The following is an 11,853-nucleotide window of genomic DNA, read 5'->3' on the forward strand; positions in this document are numbered from 1 at the left end:
TCCTTAGGTAGGTTTATTACTAGGTATTTTATTCTTTTTGTTGCAGTGGTAAATGGGAGTGTTTCCTTAATTTGTCTTTCAGATTTTTCATCATTATTGTATAGGAATGCAAGAGATTTCTGTGCATTCATTTTGTATCCTGCTACTTTACCAAATTCATTGATTAGCTCTAGTAGTTTTCTGGTAGCATCTTTAGAATTCTCTATGTGTAGTATCCTGTCATCTGCAAACAGAGACAGTTTTACTTCTTCTTTTCTGATTTGGAGTCCTTTTATTTCTTTTTCTTCTCTGATTGCTGTGGCTAAATCTTCCAAAACTATGTTGAATAATAGTCGTGAGAGTGGACAACCTTGTCTTGTTCCTGATCTTAGAGGAAATGCTTTCAGTTTTTCACCATTGAGAATGATGTTGGCTGTGCGTTTGTCATATATGGCCTTTATTATGTTGAGGTCAGTTCCTGTATGCTTACTTTCTGGAGGGTTTTTATCATAAATGGGTGTTGAATTTTGTCCAAAGCTTTTTCTGCATCTATTGAGGTGATCATATGGTTTTTCTCTTTCAATTTGTTAATATGGTTTATCACATTGATTGACTTGCATATATTGAAGAATCCTTGCATTCCTGGGATAAACCCCACTTGATCATGGTGTATGATCCTTTTAATGTGCTGTTGGATTCTGTTTGCTAGTATTTTTTTAAAAAATAAATTTATTTATTTATTGTTGGATGCGTTGGGTCTTTGTTGCTGTGCTCAGGCTTTTCTCTAGTTGTGGCGAGGGGGTCTACTTTTTGCTGCGATGCGCGGGCTTCTCAGTGTGGTGGCTTCTCTTGTTGTGGAGCGCAGGCTCTAGGTGTGCGGGCTTCAGTAGTTGTGGCTCGCGGGCTCTAGAGTGCAGGCTCACTAGTTGTGGCACATGGGCTTAGTTGCTCTCCATCATGTGGGATCTTCCCGGACCAGGGCTTGAACCCACGTCTCCTGCACTGGCAGGCAGATTCTCAACCACTGTGCCACCATGGAAGCCCTGTTTGCTAGTATTCTGTTGAGGATTTTTGCATGTATGTTCATCAGTGTCATATTGGTTTTTAAATTTTTTATTTCCTTTGGACTTCCCTGGTGACACAGTGGATAAGAATCTGCCTGCCAATGCAGGGGACGTGGGTTCGAGCCCTGGTCTGGGAAGATCCCACATGCCGCAGAGCAACTAAGCCTGTGCATCACAACTACTGAACCTGCACTCTGGAGCCTGTGAGCCACAACTACTGAGCCTGCGTGCCACAACTACTGAAGCCTGCGTGCCTAGAGCCTGTGCTCTGCAACGATAAGCCACCACAATGAGAAGCCTGTGCACCTCAGCGAAGTGTAGCCCCCGCTCGCCGCAACTAGAGAAAGCCTGCACACAGCAACGAAGTCCCAATGCAGCCAAAATTAAATAATATGTGAATAAAATTTGTATTTCCGTAATGTCTGCTGTGGTTGAGAATCTTTTCATGTGCTTATTGGCCATTTGTATACCTTCTTTGGAGAAATGTCTACTCAGATCCTTAGCCCATTTTAAATTGGATTATTTATTTGTTATTGATTTGTAAGAGAGTTCTTTATATATTCCAGATACACATCCCTAAGATACAGGATTTGAAAAAAATTCCTATTGTGTGCATTTCCTTTTATCTTTCTTGATAGTGTCTTTTGAAACCCAAAGCTTTTACTTTTGTTTGATGAAGTACAATTTATCAATTTTTTTCTTTGGTTGCTTGTGCTTTAGTTGTCCTATTTAAGAAAACAGTGCCCAATCTGAAGATTTACATCTGTTTTCTCAAAGCTTTATAGTTTTACTTCTTACATTTATGCCTATGATCTATTAATTTGTGTGTATGCCATGAGATAAGGGTCCAACTTCATTCTTTTGCATGTGGCTATTCAATTGTTCTTAGCACTATTTGCCCATTGAATTTTCTTGGCACCCTTGTTGAAAACCAATTGACCATAAATGTATGAATTTTTTCTGGACACTTAATTCTATTTCATTTATCTCTATGTCTATTCTTATGCCAATACCACAGAATCTTCATTACTGTAGCTTTATGGTATATTTTGAAATGTGGTAATGTGGAGTCCTCCAACTTTTTGGGTCCTTGAGACTGGCCCTTCCTCTCTGAATGGTCTCAGCACTCTTGTCAAAAATCAATTGATCCTATATGTGAGGGCTTATTTCTGGGTTGTCTATTCTGTTCCATATATATATATATATATATATATATATATATATATCTTTATGCCAGTACCACACTGTTTTGATTATTGTAACTTTTTAGTATATTTTGAAATCAGGGATGGTGATTTCTCTAGTTTTGGTCTTCTTTTTCAAGATTTTTTTGGCTATTTAGGGTCCCTTGAGATTTCATATGAATTTTATTTCTGCAAAAACCTCTGTTGGGTTTTTGACAGGGATTGCATAAAATCTATAGATCTCTTTGGCAAGCATTTACCTATTAACAACATTAAAATTTTCAATTCATGAAAATAGCGTGTCTTTCCATTTATTTGTGTCTTCTTTAATTTCTTTCATCAATATTTTATAGTTTCAGTGTACTAGTCCTTCACCTCCTTAATTAGGTGTATTTCTAAATATTTTACTATTTTTGGTGCTATTTATTGTAAGTGGAATTGTTTCTCAATTATCTTTCAAATTGTTCATTGTTAGTGTAGAGAAATCTGATTTTTGTGTTGATTTTTTATCCTGCAACTTCACTGAACTTATTTAATGGTTTCCTTTGCTGTGCAAAACTTTTAAGTTTAATTAGGTCCCATTTATTTCTTTGTGCTTTTATTTCCATTCCTCTAGGAGAGGGATCTAAAAAAATATAGCTGTGATTTATGTCAAAGAGTGTTCTGCCTATGTTTTCCTCTAGGACTTTTATAGTATCCAGTCTTATGTTTAGGTTTTTGATCTGTTTTGAGCTTATTTTTGTATATGGTGTTAGAGAATGTTCTAATTTCATTCTTTTACATGTAGCTGTCCAGTTTTCCCAGCACCTCTTGTTGAGCAGACTGCCTTTTCTCCACTGTATATTCTTGCCTCCCATGTCATAGATTAATTGATCATAAGTGCATGGGTTTATTTCCGGGCTTTCTATCCTGTTCCATTGATCTATATGTCTGTTTTTTGTGCCAGTACCATACTGTTTTGATTGCTGTAGCTTTTCTGAAGTCAGGTAGTGTCATTCCTCCAGCTCTGTTCTTTCTCAAGATTGCTTTGGCTATTCAGGATCTTTTGTGTTTCCAGAGATGTTAAAATTTTTTTTGTTCTAGTTGTGTAAAAAATGCCATTGGTAATGTGATAGGGATTGCATTGAATCTGTAGCTTTCCTTGGGTAGTATGGTCATTTTAATAATATTGATTTTTCCAATCCAAGAACAGTAGATCTTTCCATTTGTTTGTGTCATCTTCAATTTCTTTCATCAGCATCTTATAGTTTTTGGAGTACAGGTCTTTTGCCTCCTTAGGTAGGTTTATTCCTAGGTATTTTATTCTTTTTGATGCAATAGTAAATGGGATTGTTTCCTTAATTTCTCTTTCTGGTATTTTATTGTTAGTGTATAGGAATGCAACAGATTTTTGTATATTAATTTTGTATCCAGCACTTTACCGCTGAGGTCTAGTTTTCTGGCTGTGTCTTTAGGATTTTTTATGTATAGCATCATGTCATCTGCAGACAGCGACAGTTTGACTTCTTCTTTTTCCAATTTGGATTCCTTTTATTTCTTTTTCTTCTCTGATTGCTGTGACTAGGACTTCCAATACTATATTGAATAAAATTGGCAAGAGTGGGCATCCTTGTCTTGTTCCTGAAGTTAGAGGGAATGCTTTCAGTTTTTCACTGTTGAGTATGATGTTAGCTGTGGGTTTGTCATATACGACCTTTATTATGTTGAGGTATATTCCCTCTATGCCCACTTTCTGAAGAGTTTTTTATCATAAGTGGTTGTTGAATTTTGTCAATTTTTTTCTGCATCTTTTGAGATGATCATATGGGTTTTATTCTTGAATTTGTTAATGTGGTGTGTCACATTGATTGATTTGTGGATATTGAAAAATCTTTGAATCTCTGGGATAAATCCCACTTGATCATGATGTATGATCATTTTAATGTATTGTTGGAGTTGGTTTGCTAGTATTCCATTGAGGATTTTTGCATCTATGTTCATCAGTGATATGGGCTTGTAATTTTCTTTTTTTGTGACATCGTTGTCTGGTTTTTGCTATCAGGGCGATGGTAGCCTCATAGAATGAGTTGGGAAGGGTTTCTTCCTCTGCAATTTTTTGGAATAGTTTCAGAAGGATATCTGTGAAGTCTTCTCTAAATGTTTGGTAAACTTCACCTGTGAAGCCACCTAGTCCTGAACTATTGCTTGGTGGGAGTTTTTAAATTACTGATTTAATTTTATTACTGGTGATTGCTCTGTTCATATTTTCTATTTCTTCCTGGTTCAGTCTTGGGAGATTGTACCTTTCTAAGAATGTGTCCATTTCTTCTAGGTTGTCCATTTTATTGGCATATATTGAATAGTTGCCTGTAGTAGTGTCTTATGGTCCTTTGTACTTCTGTGTATTTTTCATTTCTAATTTTATTGATTTGGGCCCTCTCCCTTTTTTTTCCTGATAGGTCTGGCTAAAGATTTGTCAGTGTGTTTAACTTTTCAAAGAACCAGCTTTTAGTTTTATTAATCTTTTCTATTGTTTTTTTAGTCTCATTTATATCTGCTCTGACCTTTATGATTTCTTTCTTTGTACTAACTTTGGATTTTGTTTGTTCTTTCTCTAGTTGCTTTAGTTGTAACATAAGGTTGTTTATTTGACATTTTTCTTGTTTGCTGAGGTAAGTTTGTATCAGTATAAGCTTCCCTCTTAGAACTGCTTTTGCTGTGTCCCATAGGTTTTGGATCATCATGTTTTCATTTTCATTTGTCTCTAGGTATTTTTTGACTTCCTCTTTGATTTCTTCAGTGATCCATTGGTTGTTTATTAGCATGTCATTTAGCCTTCACATGTTTGTGTTTTTTGCAGTTTCTTTGCTTATAGTTGATTTCTAGCCTCATAGTGTTGTGGTCAGTAAAGATGCTTGATATGATTTCAGTTTTCTTAAATTTACCAAGACTTGCTTGGTGGCCCAGCATGTGATCTATCCTGGAGAATGTTTCATGTGCACTTGAAAAGAATGTGTATCCTGCTGCTTTTGGATGGAATGCTCTATAAATATCAATTAAGTCTGTGTGGTCTCATGTGTCAGTTTCCTTTAGTACATTCACAATATTGTGCAACCAGTACCTATAAGTTCCAAAACATTTTCATCACCTCAAAAAACACCACATACCCACTGCACAGTCACTTCCATTCTCCCCTATTCTAACTCCTCATAACCATCCGTCTTCTGTGTCTATATGTTTACCTATGGATATTTCATATAAATGGAATTGTAAACTACATCATCTTTTGTGTATGACTTCTTTCATTTAGCATAGCTTTTATTTTTATTTATTGATTTATTTTGTTTATTTTTATTTTTGGCTGCATTGGGTCTTTGTTGTTGTGCATGGGCTTTTCTCCAGTTGTGGCGAGTGGGGGCTACTCTTTGTTGCAATGCAGGGGCTTTGCATTGTGGTGGCTTCTCTTGTTGTGGAGCATGGGCTCTAGGCATGCAGGCTTCAGTAGTTGTGGTGCACAGGCTTAGTTGCATCCATGGCATGTGGGATCTTCCTGCACCAGGGCTCGAACCCGTGTCCCTGCATCGGCAGGTGGATTCTTAACCGCTGCACCACCAGGGAAGGCCCTAGCTAGCTTTTAACTATTCACCCACATTGTAGCATTTATGAGTACTTCATTCCTTTTTATGGCTGAATAACATTTCATTGTATGTATATATTACAATTTGTTTATCCACTTATCTGTTGATGGACATTTGGGTTGTTTCCATCTTTTGGCTATTATAAATAATACTGCTGTAAAGATCTGTGCTCAGGTTTTTGTTTGAACCCCTGTCTACAATTAGTTGGAGTCTATAGTTAGGAATGGAATTGCTGGGTTGTATGGAGTTCTGTTTTTAACTTTTCAAGGAACTGTCAAACTGTTTTTACACAATGACTGAACCATTTTCTACTCCCTACAGCAATGTACAAAGGTTCCAATTTCTGCACATCCTTACCAACACTTGTTATTTTTTTCTTTCTTTTTTTAAAAATTTTAGCCATCCTAGCGCGTGTGAAGTGGTATCTCACTGTGGTTTTCATTTCCATTTTCCTAATGACTAATGATGTTGAACAGTTTTCATGTTGGAGAAATGTCTATTCAAGTCTTTTGCCCACTTTTTAATAGAGTTGCTTTTTGTTGTTGAGTTATGAAAGTTATTTATATATTCTGGATACCAAATACTTATCAGGTATGTGATTTGCAAATATTTCCTTCTATTCTATAAGGTTATCTTTTCACCTTTTTTTTTTCAAGAATAAGCATTTAATACTTAGTTATTATTAATGATACTCCATTTTTTTTAATATTAATTAATTTATTTATTTAGGCTGTGTTGGGTCTTCGTTTCTGTGTGAGGGCTTTCACTAGTTGCGGCAAGTGGGGGCCACTCTTCATCACGGTGCTCTTTTCACCTTTTGATAATCTCATTTGGTGCACAAAAGTTTTTAATTTTGATGAAGTCCAATTTTTTCATCCTCAATAATATTAACAGCTGATTTCTCATCGGAAACCATGGAGGCCAGATGCAGTAGTATTGCAGGAAAATGGGGCATAAGAGGATGGTCGGGTCTCAGGTGAGTTCCTGGGATGGGCTGCCAAGAAAGGGTCCCTGGCTTCACGCAGGAAAGAATTCAAGAGCAAGCCATCGTAAAGTGAAAGTGAGTTTATCTAAAGTGATACACCTTCAACAGACAGAACGCAGGCCATCTAAGAAAGTGAGAGTGGCCCCGAGGTATGGGATTGTTAGTTTTATGGGCTGGGTAATTTCATAGACTAACAAGTGGGAGGATTATTCCAACTGTTTTGAGGAAGAGGCAGGGATTTCCATGACATGGGCCACTGCCCACTTTTTGGCTTTTTATGGTCAGTCTTGGAACTGTCATGGCACCTGTGGGTGTGTCACTTAGCATGCTAATGTATTACAATGAGCATATAATGAGGCTCAAGGTCTACTGGAAGTTGAACCTTTTGCCATCTTGGACCTAATCAGTTCTAACCATGTTTTGTCGTATCCCATTCTTCTCAATGGCTATGTCATTCTTTTAATGGTTGTGCCCTGCCTCCTTCCATCTTGTCTCAGTATGAGGATATATTCAAGTGCTGAGAGGAAAGAAAGCTTGTCAAATGAAGTATTCTATATCCAACAAAACTATCCTTCAAAGATGAAGAAAAATTAACATATTTTGAGCTATACAAAAACAAAGAATTCATTGGTAACAGACCTACCTCACTAAAGGGGTGACATTAGCAAAAATGTCAGAGTAGATAGTTCCAGGGGCCTACCCCTCAATAGAAACACTGAAAAACCGAGTAAAAGTGATAAGAATCAACTTAGTCAGAATTGTTGAAAACAGGTTTATAGCAACCAAGAGAAGGCTGACTCAAGAGAAAGTCAACTTTAAAATGGTAGGAAAGCATTGCAACATTTTTACTTGTACTTGACCTACACCCTTCATCAGCTTGGCAGCGGTCTTGAGAAAAGAAGCTTTCATTCCCAGCATGGGACCCTGGTCCCTGGTTCTAGAGGGAGCAGAGAAGCCCTTATTTGCAAAGAATTGTGTTTGTCTGCTTTGACCTGTCTTGGATACTACCTGAAAGACTGGTAGAAGGTGCCTGTCTGTTTCATCTAATTTGGAATTCTCTCAGGCCAAAAAATTGACTACACAGATGGCATTCCTCAGAAACATTGTAAGGCAAATGAACAAACTTCTTCAGCCCAGGGCAAAGGATTACAGTTGAGGAAAATAATAAATACGCAAAAGCCTGGGAAGAAAAGCTAGGGAAAGACTTCCTTTGGGACATTAGGGCTTTCAAAAGTGCCTGTGTATAGTGGGTAATTTGGAAAGACATGCATATAACCTAGGCGTGGCACATGCTCAGAAAAGACCTGAGAAGATTCTGAGCTTTCATCTCTGGCTGATCTCTAGGCTCAGCACAAACAGGAAGTGAAGGTGAAGGCAGAGTTGTAATTGGCCTGGCTATGCAATAAAGGAGTGCCTAAACACGGAATCAATCTGAGAAAACTGGGAGAAGTTTTTATTTTCCTCTTTTTATTCTTAGGCATTAGGGGACTTTTAGCTTCCTAGCAACTTTTCAAACCCTTATGAACATCTCATTACCCAGTTTTTCCTTTTACACTATTTGGCTGGTCTATTGTTTGCCCCCACTATTATTCACTGCCTCAGGTCACTGCAAATGTAAACAATTGCCTGTAATTGTTCTTGACAAACACCCCCAAAGAAGGCTTTTCACACTGAGCTCTAAGGTCAAATAAAGTTAGTCCTCAAAGCAGGGTTCCCAGGGAACCACTGGTCAGATCATGTCATGATAATTCTCTGGTAATGGAGCTTTGAAAAATCTCCAAACTTGTTCTGATCCTTCCAGTGGCTGGCAGGCTGCTGCTTTTCACTGTGATTGGGGGCTGTTAGTTTTCAAAGCTACCATGGATCTGGAGAGTGGAGGATGGAACTTGTGCAAGTTAAAACACAACAAAACAAACTTAAAAGTTTTTGCACAGCAAAGGAAAACATAAACAGAACAAAAAAGACAAGCTATGGACTGGGAGAAAATATTTGCAAATGATGAGACTGACAAGGCCTTAATTTCCAAAATCCACAAATGGCTCCTACAACTCAATAACAAAAAAACAAGCAACCCAATCAAAAACTGGGCAGCAGATCTAACTAGATATTTCTCCAAAGAAGACATACAGATGGCCAACAGGCACATGAAAAGATGCTCAACATCATTAATTATTAGAGAAATGCAAATCAAAACTACAATCACCTCACACCAGTCAGAATAGCCATCATTAAAAAGTCTACCAATATAAATGCTGGAAAGGTTTTGAAGAAAAGGGAAACCTCCTACACTGCTGGTGGGAATGTAAATTGGTACAGCCACTATGTAAAACAATATGGAGGTTCCTTAAAATACTAAAAATAGAGTTACCATATGATCCAGCAATCCCATTCTTGGGCATATATACAGAGAAAACTCTAATTCGAAAAGATGCATGCACCTCAATGTTCATACCAGTACTATTTACAATAGCCGAGACATGGGAGCGACCTAAATGCCCATCGACAGATGAATGGATAAAGATGTGGTATGTATGTATATGTATATATATTGATTAACCAAGATGGCGGAGTAGAAGGACGTGCTCTCACTCCCTCTTGCGAGAACACCAGAATCACAACTGGCTGCTGGAGAATCATCGACAGGAAGACACTGGACTTCACCAAGGAGGATACCCCACGTCCAAGGACAGAGGAGAAGCCACAGTGAGACGGTAGGAGGGGTGCAATCAGAGTACAATCAAATCCCATAACTGCTGGGTGGGTGACTCACAGACTGGTGAACACTTATACCACAGAAGTCCACCCACTGGAGTGAAGGTTCTGAGCCCCACGTCCGGCTTCCCAAACTGGGGGTCCGGCAACGGGAGGAGGTATTCATAGAGAATCAGACTTTGAAGCCTAGTGGGAATTGATTGCAGGACTTTGACAGGACTGGGGGAAACAGAGACCCCACTCTTGGAGGGCGCACACAGAATAGTGTGCGCATTGGGACCCAGGGGAAGGAGCAGTGACCCTGGGGGAGACTGAACCAGACCTACCTGCTAGTGTTGGAGGGTCTCCTGCAGGGGTGGGGGCTGGCTCTGTTTCACCGTGGGGACAAGGACACTGGCAGAGGAGGTTCTGGGAAGTACTCCTTGGCGTGAGCCCTCCCAGAGTCTGCCATTAGCCCCACCAAAGAGCCCAGGTAGGCTCCAGTGTTGGGTTGCCTCAGGCAAAACAACCAACAGGGAGGGAACCCAGCCCCACTCATCAACAGTCAAGTGGATTAAAGTTTTACGGAGCTCTGTCCGCCACAGCAACAGTCAGCTCTACCCACCACCAGAGCCTCCCATCAAGCCTCTTTAGATAGCCTCAACCACCAGAGGGCAGACAGCAGAAGCAAGAAAAACTACAGTCCTACAGCCAGTGGAACAAAAACCACATTTACAGAAAGACAGACAAGATGAAAAGGCAGAGGGCTATATACCAGATGAAGGAACAAGAAAAGACCCCAGAGAAACAACTAAATGAAGTGGAGACAGGCAACCTTCCAGAAAAAGAATTCAGAATAATGATAGTGAAGATGATCCAGGACCTCGGAATAAGAATGGAGGCAAAGATTGAGAAGATGCAAGAAATGATTAACAAAGACCGAGAAGAATTAAAGAACAAACAAACAGAGATGACCGATACAATAACTGAAATGAAAACTACACTAGAAGGAATCAGTAGCAGAATAACTGAGGCAGAAGAACGGATAAGTGACCTGGAAGACAGAATGGTGGAATTCACTGCTGCGGAACAGACTAAAGAAAAAAGAATGGAAAGAAATGAAGACAGCCTAAGAGACCTCTGGGACAACATTAAACGCAACAACATTCACATTATAGGGGTCCCAGAAGGAGAAGAGAGAGAGGAAGGACCAGAGAAGATATTTGAAGAGATTATAGTTGAAAACTTCCCTAACATGGGAAAGGAAATAGCCACCCAAGTCCAGGAAGCGCAGAGAGTCCCATACAGGATAAACCCAAGGAGAAACATGCTGAGACACATAGTAATCAAAGAGGCAAAAATTAAAGAAAACATGTTTCTAATGTAGTTCACTTTGCATATCCACATAGCAATTTTAGAAAGTAATTGAAAAAATATTTGGATTATTTAAAAATGAGAACAATGAGGGAATTCCCTGGAGGTCCAGTGGTTAGGCCTCGCCTGGCCCTTTCACTGCCATGGCGTGGGTTTAATCCCCAGTCGGGAAGCTGAGATCCTGCAAACCGTGTGGCGAGGCCAAAAATAAAAATAAAATAAAAGAGAACAATGAAGAAATTGTTTTAGGGGTAGGACTTATTTTTAAGAGTATTAGATTATTTTAAAACAATGGGGAGGATTAACATAAAAGTAGCAGAATATATGACAACTGGGATATTTATTTGTAATTAATTAATTATTTATTTTTTGGGCTGTGTTGGGTCTTCGTTTCTGTGCGAGGGCTGATTCTAGTTGCGGCGAGCCGGGGCCCCTCTTCATCGCGGTGCGTGGGCCTCTCACTGTCGTGGCCTCTCTTGTTGCGGAGCACAGGCTCCAGACGTGCAGCCTCAGTAGTTGTGGCTCACGGGCCTAGTTGCTCCGCGGCATGTGGGATCTTCCCAGACCAGGGCTCGAACCTGTGTCCCCTGCATTAGCAGGCAGATTCTCAACCACTGCGCCACCAGGGAAGCCCCAACAACTGGGATATTTCTAATAATCTTGGAGGCATGATTAACTTGTTTACATTGCCATCCATTTAAGTAACTTAACATTTAAAATTTGTGACTTGCTTTTTATCTAAGGTTGAAAAAAAAAGAAGTAATTAGGAGCCTCTGTTGATCATTACAATTACAAATGTCTTCAAGCAAATATTTAGTGTGAGGATTTAATGGTCCTCAGTATGAAAGACTAGGGTTCGTGACAGTGCTCGCCTGCCCTGTCTCAGTGTTTCTACCAGGGCACTTGCTTCCTGGCTAAAGAAGTTATGTTTTTAAATTCTGAAGCCCGGTTTATTCTGA

The sequence above is a fragment of the Balaenoptera physalus genome (assembly GCF_965194825.1).
Source record: "Balaenoptera physalus genome assembly, chromosome: 7".
Lineage (NCBI taxonomy): Eukaryota > Metazoa > Chordata > Mammalia > Artiodactyla > Balaenopteridae > Balaenoptera > Balaenoptera physalus.